Source organism: Cervus canadensis, chromosome 28 (genome assembly GCF_019320065.1).
Source record: "Cervus canadensis isolate Bull #8, Minnesota chromosome 28, ASM1932006v1, whole genome shotgun sequence".
NCBI lineage: Eukaryota > Metazoa > Chordata > Mammalia > Artiodactyla > Cervidae > Cervus > Cervus canadensis.
In genome coordinates this window covers 49,555,963-49,570,358 of record NC_057413.1, presented here as the reverse complement: position 1 = coordinate 49,570,358, position 14,396 = coordinate 49,555,963, and the positions used below count along the sequence as shown (strand labels likewise).

The 14,396-nt window shown below is 37.9% G+C and overlaps 1 protein-coding gene across 7 annotated transcripts in view; it reads left to right on the top strand.

Moving 5' to 3' along the window:
- SUPT3H (SPT3 homolog, SAGA and STAGA complex component) overlaps positions 1-14,396 on the top strand; it is a 347,771-nt gene that overhangs the window by 263,725 nt on the left and 69,650 nt on the right. The gene's annotated exons all lie outside the window — the stretch shown is intronic.

Sequence of the window (14,396 nt, the reverse complement as noted above, 5' to 3'; positions counted from 1 at the left end):
TTTGCAGCCTCATTATAGCCCGCCAGGCTTCTCTGTCCATGGGATTTCCCAGACAAGAATCCTGGAGTGGGTTGCCATATCCTTCTCCAGAGTATCTTCCCAACCCAGGGATCGAACCCACATCTCCTGCATTGACAGACAGTTTTTTTACCACTGAGCCACCAGAGAAGCCCCCATAAAAAATTGTATATAAATTTATGAACAACAAGGTCCTACCGTACAGCATAGGGAACTATATTCAATATCCTGTGACACAGTATAATGGACAAGAATGTGAAAAAGAATGTTTATGTATATATACATATTTTTAAACTGAGTCACATTGCTGTACAGAAGAAATCAAATGTAAATTGGCCATATACTTCAATAAAATTAAAAGAAAAAAATTGTACATAAATTAGATTGTTTATTTCATCATATTATAAATGTGCCAAGAAAGCAACAATATAAACAACTCTAGAGGATTACTTTTTTCCTATGAAGAGCCTTAATATATTATTTTGTTAAGGTCATATTTTCATCATATGGATTATCATCATGCATTTCAACATTGTGTGTTGTTGGTTGTGTTATTTTTTTAATTCACCTCTAACATTTGGGCAATATGGTTATGAAACTTGTTGCCCTAGTAACCGTCAGGGTTATTGGACTTCTTTGACCAGCTAATTAAATTCTGCTCCCCGCACTTCACCTTCACCCTGAGCTTTCTTGTTGCTTGTTACTCTTTGGAAGAGGGTTGACCTTCTAAGACAGATAAGAACATGCTTAGGTCACTAGAGTTGTTTCCCACTTAAACCTACAAACTAAACACACACACACACAATATATATATATATATATTCTCAAAGTGCTTATCAATGTGTTTGTTTCCTTGGCATCATTTTCCAAGTCAATGATGTCAGTCATCACCAACAAGTTAAAAGCCTTTATCACAGAATGACAAGGTTTTAAAAATCTTTTACCAAGCTGTTTGCTGTGTGCCTGTCTTCCTTCTGAGGTTCTTTTCATACTGCATGGTATTATGACCAGAGCATCAGCTTTGAGGTCAGATAGACCTTGGTACTCAAGTCACGGTTCCATGCCTTATCTTGTCCTAGGTATCTTTGTTAGTATCCTAGACAAGTTGCTTAATGTTTCTGACTCTCAGATTCCTTAATTGAAGCCACATCTTAGAACTATAGAGAAGGATTTGTAAAAACACCTGTAACGTACCTAGTTCGGTGCCCAGCACATGTGTGTTTAAAAAACAGTATCTGTCTTTGACAAAATCTTCTTTATGAAGATGTACAATAAGGCTAAATTCCTGCACATATGCATACAAATGGAATATAGTTTAGATACAGTCTTCCTTTCATAGTGACCAGAGACAGAACCAGTCAAAGAGTTTACAGCATATATGAAAGATCAAATTATTGGGCTCTTTTCTGACAGTGACTGCTCTCTCCCGGTAGAATGACTCTAAAAATGTAACATGTCTCTTCAGAAAGGACTACATGAGATAATTCCATGACATTTGTCCACTTATATCTTGTTAAATGTCTTGCTCACATTAGAATGCTTTTCTAAGTCTTCTCAAAACTACATATAGCTCAAGTTTGAGTAGCACTAATATCCAGTTGAGTTCTTTGGGCAATGTTACTTGGGTAAAATTTACTTGGAGAATTCTATCTATATTTGGACAGAAAATGTTTGAGGGACAGGTTCTGTTCTAGCAATCAGTATCCTAGTGGAAAATGTCCTGGTTTTGAAGAAGGAGTCTTAACTCCCTAGCAGTATGCCTTACCTTAAGGAAAAGCCACAACACTCTCATCCAAGTAGTGAACGCACCTTAACCCCACTTGGCTTCTGAGGTCAGAAGGGACAAGGAGTCTTTGGGCTGGTGAGGCTGGGGGAAAAGTACACAGGAACTTTCTGTCCTGTTTTCGAAAGTTTTCTGTAAATTAAAATGATTTCAAAATACGAAGTTAGTCGGTTTTTTTTTTTTTTTGAAGCCACAGAGGTTCATGACATCAGTGTCTTCATCGGTCAAATGGAGATGGTAATAATAGCTGACCTTCTGACCCCAGACAGTTGTAAAGAGAATCAGCAAGTAAAGCAATACACATAAAACTCAAAACGCTGCTCCTCTGTGCTGGGTCTTCCTTGCTTGACATCACCATTTTACCACCTCCGGTCTTCTGTTCTCCTTGCTGCCAAGGTTGTCTTCGCTTCTTAAAGTCTTTGTGGTTACTTCACGTAAGGCAAAGCACTGCCGAACACCACCAGTTACCAAAGCAATTCTCCTTTCTTCCTCCTTTGTAATCTGTTCCACACCCTCTGTGGCATGCCTTCTTTAAGCCTTCTTTCTGAAAAACCCAGCCTAATGGCCACTGACATTTAATCAAATAACAGTTATGATACATTTACTCATGAGTAAAGGCTGATTAAAATTTGGGCACCGACATCTGAGGATGGGAATTTCATCATCAAATATCTTAATAGAAACCATTTTGTTAAATAACCATAATTACAGGTTTTACATTTATGATTCTAGGGGATTTTGCTGTTCTGCATTCTTTGAAGCCCAAGAGGCTATCATAGTTTTCAGGCTGCTTGAAATACTAATTTAAGTACATCCAAGGCTTCTTCAGAAGATAAGGCCCTAGGGGACTCTATCTTTCCAAGATTTTGAACCTGAAGTTATTTTAAAGGTGATTTCTGTTTTTGTTTAATTTTTTTTTAATTAGGTAAGAGTTTTTAAGGTAAAAGTAAAAATAGACATTAATTTTTTAATGTGTAGATATTTCTGCTTTTTCCTGTTAATAATTTAAGAATTTTTCATTTATTATGTTTGAAACCAAAGAAGTTGGGATAGCCAAGATTGCTCTTGTATTCTCATCAGAGTCATATTTGGTCAAGTCTGTTTCTGGGTTTTTTCAGTGATTAAATCTTGGCATAGTCAGGAAATCCTTTTCTTCTTTTTGTTTGGGGTTAACTCATGCTTGCAGCTACATCAGTCTTTGTGGCAGATTTCTGTTGATGAACTTGCTCATTTCTGACTCACGAAAACAGCTCAGCCAATTATGAGAAAAGAAACGTCAGCTTGAAAATGGTTAAGAGCATTCTCTTTAGGGAAATAAACAATTTAATTTGGTTTGTCTTGTTTCTAATCTTAACTCAGATGGCGTCCAGTTGTAAAAGCCTATTTTTTCTTCTATCACATAGTCCCTTGAGAATTTTTCCTAGACTGATGACTGTTTCTTCACTGGTGCCTAATAGACTTCATTATTCATCTTTTCATAGTTTCTTGTTTTGAATTTTTTTAAAGCATGTGTGATTCAAGTTTATTGTTATATATGGTTTTTTACACCCCTATTTATCTCAGTTTTTTACAGCACTGTTTTCCTTCAGATGAAAATTACTAAATGAAAATTTTAACCATTTTACTGGAATACCTTCTTAGCTAGAGTACTTAAGGTTTACTATATGAAGTGCCAATTTTTTAATTATTTTATAAACTAAGAGATTGAAAGCATCAGCATAAATAGTAGGAAGCAGAGACTGTGAGCTGGTTATTCTGATCCACCACTGAGACAGTTATCTCTGCTACTTCTCAACGCCTCTGGCAGCTCTAGTGTAGCTTTGCAATAGGGAGTAGTGATGAGGAGCAAGGGTAGGTCCTGGTGTATTCGTTCAGAAGGATTGAAAGGAGCAGCATTTGTTCTGGTCCTTGCTTTAGGAGCTCTATGTTGTCTGTGCTCCACAAAGAAGCCAGAACGCTAGTGGTAAAGGACCGCCTGCTAATCCAGGAGACACAGGAGACTCCGGTTTGATTTCTGGGTCCAGAAGATCCCCTGGAGGAGGACATGGCAACCCACTTCAGTATTCTTGCCTGGAGAATCCCATGAACAGAGGAGCCTGCTGGGCTACTGTCCACAGGGTCACAAAGAGTCGGACACAAATGAAGCGTCTTATCATGCAATACCTCGCAGTGATGTCAGAACTAAAGAGGAGTTAGATAGAAACGACACATGATTACATTTTTAAAAGGTCACTGGCTGATGTGTGGGCATGAGTTCTTCCTTTAGTATCCTGGTCATCCTGTGAGTCTCAGGCATGATGTGGCCCCTGTTTTGAAACCATAGGGTAGAGGCACAGTGCTTGTTCCCTTGAAGGGCAGGCAGCATAGGAGAGCACAGTGCTTTTCAAGTTCTGCCCTGCGGCTTTTGGTGTTTGATTGAAAAATACCCTGTAGAGGAGAAGGAAACTTGAAGACTCTTAAGACTCCTTCCCTCCCCTCTGTCACCTCTGCTTCAGCAGTTTCATTACTGAGGCTTCAGAGTAAAAATACTGTCTTGACAGGAATAGAATATTAAAAGGCAAAAATGTCAAAATTCCAAAAGAAATGAAGAAAGAGGTGAAAAGGATTTAAGAGAACGTGATAGGCATAGAAGATAGTCAGAGAAATTCCTACAGATGTATACTGAAACCCCCCAAAGAGGAGAACCAAATTAATGGGACAGAGCAAATACTAAAAGCCTATAATCCAATTATCGGTATATATAAAAGAGACAACTAATGCGAATCTGCTGTATAGCTCAGGAAGCTCTGCTCGGCGCTCTGTGGTAACCTAAATGGGAACGAAATAAAAAAATGAGGGAATTTATGTATAACTGATGCACTTTGCCACACAGCAGCAACTGTTAGCAAAAACTGTAGTGTTAGCAAACCAACACAACTTTGTATGCAGCCATACGCCAATAAAAAAATTTTTAAGGTAGGGAAAAAACCAGCATAGACTGGAATAAGACAGACCTGGCTTCAGAATGTACATGCCTCTTACCTGCTTAGCAAACTTAGACAAGTTACCTAATGTATCTGATCATAGATGCTTCATTTTAAAAACAGGAAGCATATCTGCCCATTGAGATTATTGGAAAAATTAAAAGAGATAATGAAAAGACCAAGTGTGACACCCACAGACACATAATAGTGAGTCAACCAGTGTCAGTCCCCTTCCCCTTAGACTAGTGGTTCTCAGCTGGTGTGATTTTGCTCCCAGCGGGACACTTGGCAATGTTTGGTTTTTAGTTTTCACAGCCCACAAAGTGGTGGGCAGATGGTATCAGCATCTAGTGGGTAGAGGTCAAGGATACTGCTAAACATCCTTCAGGGCACAGAACAGACTCACAACAAAGAATTACTCAGCTCAAAATGTCAGTACTACCAAGACTGAGAAACCTTGCCTTAGAAGTATTAACTTTTCTCTGTAAAGACTGTAGAAAGGAACTTCCCTGGCAGTCCAGTGGTTAAGACTCCACATCTTCACTGCAAGGGGCTCAGGTTCCATTCCTGGTTTGGGGAACTAAGATCCCACATGCTTCATGGCACAGCCAAAAGTTAAAAAAAACAACAACTATAAAAGAATATAGAAAAAATACATATGGGTTTGTTCCACCAATATTTATGTGTCAAGCTCTGTAGAGACTGTGGGAATTTTGTACTGAGTTAAGCAGACATCATCTCTGCCATCAGGTACCTTACATTCTAGTTGGGAACAAATAGACAATAAAATAAGAGAATAATATTACTGTGGGAGATGGTAGTAAGAGCCATGAAGAAGCATGAAGCATGGTAATAGACAGACAGTGACCTGGGGGAGCTGCTATTTTGTATTAAGTAGCCAGAAATAGTTTGTCTGTATAAAGTGACTTTGGAACAGAGACCTGAAGGAAGTGAGGGAGCAGGCTGGACAATGATGTTGGGTTAAGACCTTCTGGACAGAGTGTAGTAAGTGCAAATGCCCTGGTGTGGGAGTGTTATTTGACATTTTCAAGAAACTTCAGGATAGGCCAGAGTAACTGGAGTGAGGAGAATGATAAGAGGTGAGGTCAAAGAGTAATAGGGCGCCAGATTATATAGGGGCTTATGGGCCATGCTGAGGATTTTGGTTTTTATTTTGTGTATGATGAGAAGCTGTTGTTTTAAATTTTACTTTATATTGGGAAGAATAGCTGCATGGAAGTTCTGATCATAAGTAGCATGATCTGATTTTCAGTTTTTGAAAGATCACTCTGGCTAGTGTGCAGTCAAAAGACTCAGGGTTGGGGATAGGAGCAGAGGAAGAGTGGAAGCAGGAAGACCTACAAGGAGATTATTGCAATAGTCCAAGGGAGAGATGAGGACGATGGCTTGGACCAGAGTAGTAGCAGTGAAAGTGGAAGGTGATGAAAAGTCATTCCAGGTATATTTTAAAGGCAAAACTCCTGGAACTTACTTAGAGGGAATGAAGTAAGCTAAAAATTTTTTTCTCATATTAAAAAAGTCTTCATTGAAAATACTCAGATGTATCACATAGTAACAACAGGGAAATTCCAAGGAAGGCTCTCTTGCTCTGAATAGAGTTCCATATATCCTTGACAAGGATGTGAGGCCTGTGCTGCAATGACAGTCTCCCTGCTTCACAGGATTTTATTTTTTAAAATATGTAAGTGAAGCTGGCCGGAGTTCAGTACTCAGGCTGTTGGACTGAACAAGAATGTTGGACTGCTCAAGAATTTGATCTAACTCAAGGTTAAAGAGAAAGCATGAAGTAAATCTTGTGCAATAGTTGGAAAAAATATACATATTTTCCAGTTGTGAATTTTTACCCTAAACAACCAACATATTTCACTATGTCCTCATGTATTTGCTAGACTCTAAAAAGTCATGTCGACTCATCTGGATATTACATAAACCTATGAGAATTTTTAGGAGAATTATTCAGAATACCTAAAGAGCTTACATATATTAATCTAATATGCTCACTTTTGGGTATATAGCCAAATAGAAACCACAAAAAAGGTTATAGAACTCTCAATCAGGAAAATAAAAAAGAGGTCAGTCTTCTATCACTTTAAAGAGCTAGTTTGGGCAGAAGTTCACATAGCTTTTTATATTATTTGCCAACTTAGTTATTACAAAGCCTGTTTACAATTTCAGGGAAACATCAGTGAACATTAGTACTAATACTACATGAGGGTCTACAACTAAACATGGGATTAGGTTGTTTGGTACTAAGTTAATGGGAAAAAATGATACAGTTGTTGCCCAGCAGAAACTAACACAACATTGTAAAGCAATTATATTCCATTTTTTTTAATAAGTGATACTTTTCCTAGCACACATTTTATCCCAAGGCAGGAAATGTTTTATTGGGAATAATTTTCTCCACTACTAGCTAATAAATTCAGATTTTAAAATGTGAAGTAGGCATTACCCCAATTTAAAATGTAGTATTTTGATTTTGATAACAACTATATTTTCCTTATATAATCATTCATGCTCATTCTTCATAGTTTAAAATACAGAGAAAAGAAAAACCTCCTATATTAACAGTAATATATTTAGACCCAGAGTACAGACCAAAAAATCCAATATTTTGAAACAACTCTATTATGAACTAATATCACAAATATCCTTCTGAGTATTTCTCAATCACTGATGCTTTATACTTACTGAGAATTACTGACTTATTTTTAGCACAAAAATTCTTTTTAAATTCCTTGAATTTTCTCCTAGAGTCTACAGCTATTTCTTCAGGAAACATCATATGACTAGTATAATACATTCTTAATACCTTGGGCATATAAAATTGGTGGATTATAAAAATCACTCTGGGGGAAGAAATCAATACCAAAGGAAACCTTTATTTTTAGGCTAGGAAGTATATTGTATCTTTACTCAGTTATTCTTGGGCTTCCCTTGTGGCTCAACTGGTAAAGAATCCGCCTGCAAAGTGGGAGACCTGGGTTTGATCCGTGGGTTGGGAAGATACCTGGAGAAGGGAAGGGCTACCCAATCCAGTATTCTGGCCTGGAGAATTCCATGGACTATACAGTCCATGGGGTCACAAAGAGTTGGACATGACTGAGTGACTTTCACTTTCACTTTACTAGTTACATAATTCAGAGAAAATTCTGGGTGAGGCTTAAATGAACTTTTGATTTCAAGGTTATGCCAACCAGGATTCTGAACTGGCTCCCTTAACATCACAGTGACATTCTCCTTTCTCTCCCTACTTCACTTTCTCTGAGAACATATATCCCAACTAATGCTGTCTCTGTGTGACTTTCTGCCTCTTGAGTCACTGCTTTGATAATTTTTTAGCACATGGACATTTATTTAATGACCTTCTGTAAGTCAAGATTTCACTACTTCCCGAAATCTTTTTTTTCTGATTGTAATTCAGTTAAGAAAAAAATTTTTAATTACTGAAATGTGTATCTGAAAAAGTAAAAGTTACCTCTAATGTTGCTCCAAGAGATGAATACTATTATAAGTATAATGTATGTACTTCCAGATGTTTGCAAACATGTATGTATGTTGTGTGCAGACACTTACGTATTTCAACGTAAATGGGATCAAGACACACAGCATTCTAATTCTCAACTTGCTTTTTTCAGTTAATAATACATTCTTTCAGCTATAATCTCTGAGGGGAGACAGAAGCAGCACACATAGAGAAGTGCATGGGCCATAATACTAGTCAGAAGAGCATGTACGATTTAGAAGAGAGGAATCGATGTGACCTGGGATCTTGAGGGAAAACTTGCTAAAGGAGGTGATAGATCTTGTTGGCAAACTTGGTAGAGGAAGATGCTGAAAGGAAAGGAGCTAAGTTGCCTTGGGGATGGGAGAGGGGATGTCCAGCACAGTCATGAGGCAGGGGCAGGGAATAGCTGAACATGACAGATGTGATGAAGGGTGACCTCTGTGCCTAGGTCTTTTCTCTTTGTTTTTATTTAAAGTGATTGTACCCAGGTGGGTTGGGAGAGTTAAAATATTTGGAAGGCAGAACCCTGTTGCGGTCCTCCAGGCCCAAACTGATGAGCATTGCAGTGGGCAGTTAAAAGCAGAGGACTCCACCAGATGTTTTGCGGGAAACATGCTTAACTCTTGGGAAGGGAATCCAGTAAATTACAAACTGACCCAGCAAGCAGAACCAGCACTCACCTGGGTACCAGGTTGCCTTTGCAGTAATCCAGATAAAGCCCCATAACCTTTCTGGACCTCAGCTTTCTTATTTGCAGTGAGTTGGGGATGTATGTGGTTTCTGAGATTCTTCAGGATGCCATGGTGTTTACTGATCTTTGAGTATCCTTCTGCTGTGGACCACAGCAAACATGAACACCGTCAACATTCCACAGTTCATGTGTTGTCATGTTGCTGGATGCTGCTGCAATTGCTCTGTATGTAGTTTTCAAGTTTCAGCAACTAATTCCTGTTTAACATAAGGTATTTGGTAGGTTACCGTCGGCATTTAGCATTTTTCACCCAGAAAGGACTTTGCAGTTCACCTGTAAGACTTCTAAGTGTCATCAAAATAAGATTTTTTTTTTAATTCAAGGTAGAAGTGAAAGCAGATAAGCTTTCATCTTGGTTTAAATGTTATGTTCTGTGATTCTGTATTGCTGAAGAAAGTCATGTGTCTTGAGAAGCCGCCAAGAGATATGCCAGTGCATAGCTTCTGTAACCTTTATGTATGCTTCAGTGAAAGCATGAGAGAATTTAAATGAAACTGCATGCTGCAGAAGGAATCCAGCCTCATACCTCAAACTGAAACATGCAGGGGCAAATGGTGATTGTCATTGCTGTCATTGAAAGTGTGTTTCAAAGATGCAAGCAATTTCACGTCAACCCAAGTAAAAACTTTTCACTGAAACTTTGCATTAACAAATATATACTGAGAGTCTGTTGCGTTCAGATACTGAACAAATTATACTACATACTACATTGTAGGGATATTTGCTCCCCTGTTTTCATTCAAGTAGGACCCAGAAAGTAAATTCACCTGCCTTGCAATTCTGCCCTCTGTTTTATAATAACCAGAAAGACCAGTAAGCTTGATAATGAGGAAAATGACTGTTAGCATGACTATTCTCTTTTATCTTTTTAAAAAGTGATTTCATTTAGATTTTAAAACATTGTTGGGCATTTGAAGATTTTAGAAGTAATTCTTTCAAGGTAATAATCCTTTCAAATGTATGCCTCTACTTGGTAATGCTTTGCTTTGTTGTAGTACTAGTAAGGTTCAATTTCAGAAAAGCCTCTGAATATGAAGCATATTGTTATGAATGTTCGGGAGCACTGCTGATTGCTAGAGAAAGGGAGGAGTGGGTAGAAGAGCCAGATTAAGCAGAAGACAAACTGGACTTGTAGATAAAAAAGCGTGAGTAATGCAGACTTGACCTGACACTCATATGAGAGTCTTGAGATCAGGAGAACGTGTGTCATTTGCGGATATTCAGGATGAAAACATGCTGTGATTAGTCTGCTATGATTATTTAGTGATAACACCTCAGAGTAGGTCATTCAGGACCCACCCAAGACTTACCTCTCACTTTGCCTCTTTATTAACATTATGCTTTAATTTGTTTTTGTTTTTTTTTTTTTTTTACAAACTGTCCTTTACCTTTATTGCTTGTATACACAAGGAATACATTATAAAACTCAGTGGGAAGAGGAAAAACTAATGGAAGAAAAAGTTACCTGCTTTAGTATTTTTAAGAATAATTTTGATAACTTCTTAGATCAACTTGCTTATCTGAAACAGAGCAAAACTACAATACAATCACAATATAATTCTAATAATCACAGCAATTATGCTTTCATTTTTAATTTTCTCTTCATAAAACATTAATGCTATAAAAATGAGGTTGATGACATCCCTATTTAAAAGACACATTGTACTGGTATCAAAATGTAGTTTATTTTAATACCAACTGAAAAAATAGAGCTTTTTAACTTGTCCACATCCCAGTGTGCTCAGCTGTAAAATGGAGCTGTGAAAACTGTTTATCCTATTTTTGTGGCATCTTTGTCTGGTTTTGGAATTAGGGTGATGGTGGCCTCATAGAATGAGTTTGGAAGTTTACCTTCTGCAATTTTCTGGAAGAGTTTGAGTAAGATAGGTGTTAGCTCTTCTCTAAATTTTTGGTAGAATTCAGCTGTGAAGCCATCTGGTCCTGGGCTTTTGTTTGCTGGAAGATTTCTGATTACAGTTTCGATTTCCTTGCTTGTGATGGCTCTGTTAAGATCTTCTATTTCTTCCTGGTTCAATTTTGGAAAGTTATACTTTTCTAAGAATTTGTCCATTTCTTCCAAGTTGTCCATTTTATTGGCATAGAGCTGCTGGTAGTAGTCTCTTATGATCCTTTGTATTTCAGTGTTGTCTGTTGTGATCTCTCCATTTTCATTTCTAATTTTGTTAATTTGGTTCTTCTCTCTTTGTTTCTTAATGAGTCTTGCTAATGGTTTGTCAATTTTGTTTATTTTTTCAAAAAACCAGCTTTTAGCTTTGTTGATTTTTGCTATGGTCTCTTTAGTTTCTTTTGCATTTATTTCTGCCCTAATTTTTAAGATTTCTTTCCTTCTACTAACCCTGGGGTTCTTCATTTCTTCCTTCTCTAATTGCTTTAGGTGTAGAGTTAGGTTATTTATTTGACTTTTTTCTTGTTTCTTTATCCTAAAGGTTATTGTGCTGCTCTGTGTAAAGAGCAGGCATTGGTTTGTTTTTTTTTTTTATCATGTTACTTATTAGCCTTATGATTTTTCCCCTGTTGCGTCTTTTTCCAGAGATTTCTTAAAGTTCCAGGAATAGAAAAGGGATTGCCAATGTGCACTTTAGTGTGGATTAGAGAGAGTGCTCTGAAGAGAAGCAGAAAGGAAAGTACAATTAAGATAACTCAGAAAACAAGAGCCAGCCTTAGTTCATTGTTGGCCAACATATTGTTTTTTATGGGTCTTTGGCTTCAAAAAAAATTGCCTACTCTTTCTGAAATTTGTACAGTTGGATCACAGATATTACAGTTCCTGATTTTAGATCAGCCAGCAAGGATTTATATGCGTTTATTTTGCCTCAGTTCACCCGTCCATCTGCCCAGTTGTTCAGCCAGCCAGCAAATGTTTACTGAGGCCCAGGTGAGTCCAAGCTAAGCAGTGGCCAACACTGAGATCAAAGAAGCAACGAATACGTAGTCCATGAAGGTTAGGTATCTTCTGATTTTCCCAGTTTTTAAGGTGATAGTGTCAGATTAGGAGATAGTATAATCAGATGCTAAATCATTTGGATGCTTTCATGAGGTCGGATTTGTCCCCCATTTTTGGTTATTTGAAACAATTTCTTGAGAAGTGAGACAAATAAAGAAAAAATTAGCATGAGGGGTGAATCGAAATCATCTTCATCCTCAGCTCCCAGTAAACGTCTCTAATTTCCTGTTGATCACTCTTGACCGTGCTGTGAAAAGCATGAATGCCGGTGTCCCGTCACGTGTATTCCGAGGATGTTAGTAGGAGTGCTTCCCAACCCCTTCCATGTTGTGAGGCACGTAGAAAGTGATGACATTTTTATGCTGCACCAACGTAAGTGCAGATTTCCTTGGTGGCTCCACAGTAAAGAAGCTGCCTGTAATGCAGATGTGCGTTCCCTCCCTGGGTTGGGAAGATCCCTTGGAGAAGGAAGCAGCCAATCCCTCCAGGATTTTTGCCTGGAGAATCCCACGGTCAGAGGAGCCTGGCGGGCTACAGTCCATGGGGTCACAAAGAGTCGGACACAGCCAAGTGACTATGGTGGTGGTTTAGCCGGTCAGGGCCTGATAATTTCATTTTTTTAAGAACAGTTTGGGCATGTTAGTGACAGTGACGCCATGATACATTTTAGTAAGATAATGTACGGAGGATCCCAAAGAAAAATATTGGATTAAACACTACTGTAGGTTTGAGGCAACTCTTTATAATAAAAAAAAAAAATGGGCTTCTTCAAGGAATTGAGAGTCCTGGACTTCAGTTCTCACTTGATCACCTTTGGCAAATCATTTCTTTCTGAACCCCAATTTCCTTATCTTTGAAATGAGAGAGCTTTCTTAACCTTTTGGCTAAGATCAAGTATAAAATGAGGGCGATTGAACAAGATGAATTTTAAGCTGCTCTCTAGCTCTGATAGGCCATGATTTTGTACTGCCTATAAATCTTTGCTGTTGAGTCAACTGCTTCGCTTTGAGTGTTTGCTGTATGCTAAGCACTTGGTGAGTAATTTCTGTACATGGTTTAGTAGCTTCATGGGCTCCCAATCAAAAGTTTCTGCATTGATGCTAAAGGAATTGTTAATAAAATACACCAACTGTCTAAACTGTCTAGGCCTGCCTGTATGTAGGTGACAGGTCTTGAATGTTCAACTTCTGAAAGAAAAGTTAATATTAAAAATCTCGTTAGGAGCTTTTTATGTAGTTGTCTGAGTCCTTTCTGTCTAGTGTATGTTTAGTGGGTAAGGCTGTCTAACTGGAGGGTGACAGAGGAGACCCGGAGAACACATGAATAATCAAGGACTGGGGGCATTATGGTAGTTTGCCCACAAGGTAGACCAATTATGGTAGCATTTGTTTATTCCACAAGGGATTTATTCTCATTTACCACATGTCAGATATTTTCTGGGAGCTATAAATTCAAACCTCAGAGGTTCCTGCTATAGTCAGACACAGACAAACAGTCAGATGTACATACCGACTTGCATACATAATATATACATACATTAAAGATACCAGTCTCAGAGGGAGGGTTTTTTGTAATAAACACATTAGTAACTAATTTGAAATGTTCAAAGCACATAAATTATCTTTTCCTTGCTTCCCATTTTCCATTAGTGAATGTTTATTGAGTCATGTGTCAGATATATTAAAAAGGACAAAACTAAATCATGTCAAAAAAGTACTTCTGAGTACATAAAAATTCAGTAATATGCCCTTCAAGAAACATGTTTCAGATTCATGCTCACCAGGATACATGTACACATATATGCACAGGTGTGGGTGTAATGTTTACTTGTAAGTGTCCGAAAAGAATACTTGAACCTAGAGGATAAATAGAGAAACCTGGGTTTGTGTCAGCACATATATGTGTTCGTGAGTATGTGTCAAGGAGATTAGGAAGGAAAGATGAGAAGGAAGGGAAAAAATAATCGGTGGTCTTAGAAGGAACCACAGTAGTCAGTAAATTTTGCCTTAACACCCTCCCCCCACACACCATCTTTGCTCTATGGCGCTGCAGCTAGTGAACCATTATTCATTCCATTAACTGAGAGATCATTGGATTTAAGTTGTCCACCCACCCAAATGTAACAAAATGCAAAAAAGAATAATTTCAGTTCCTAAAAAATATAAAAATATCCACAGACATTAGGAGTGGTACTTAATGTACTCTAACAACTGTGATAAAGAAAACTTGCTAAAAGTCCTTCCAAAGCAGAAAAAAAATTTTTTTAAATCTCAGGGAATTTTTTTCCTTTACTGGCCAGAAACTCATTCCAAGAAGTACCAGCCTGTCTCATTTCAAAATGCTTCCTTTGCCAAGGAAGCGGAAGCGGTCATATTCTTTCCCACCAA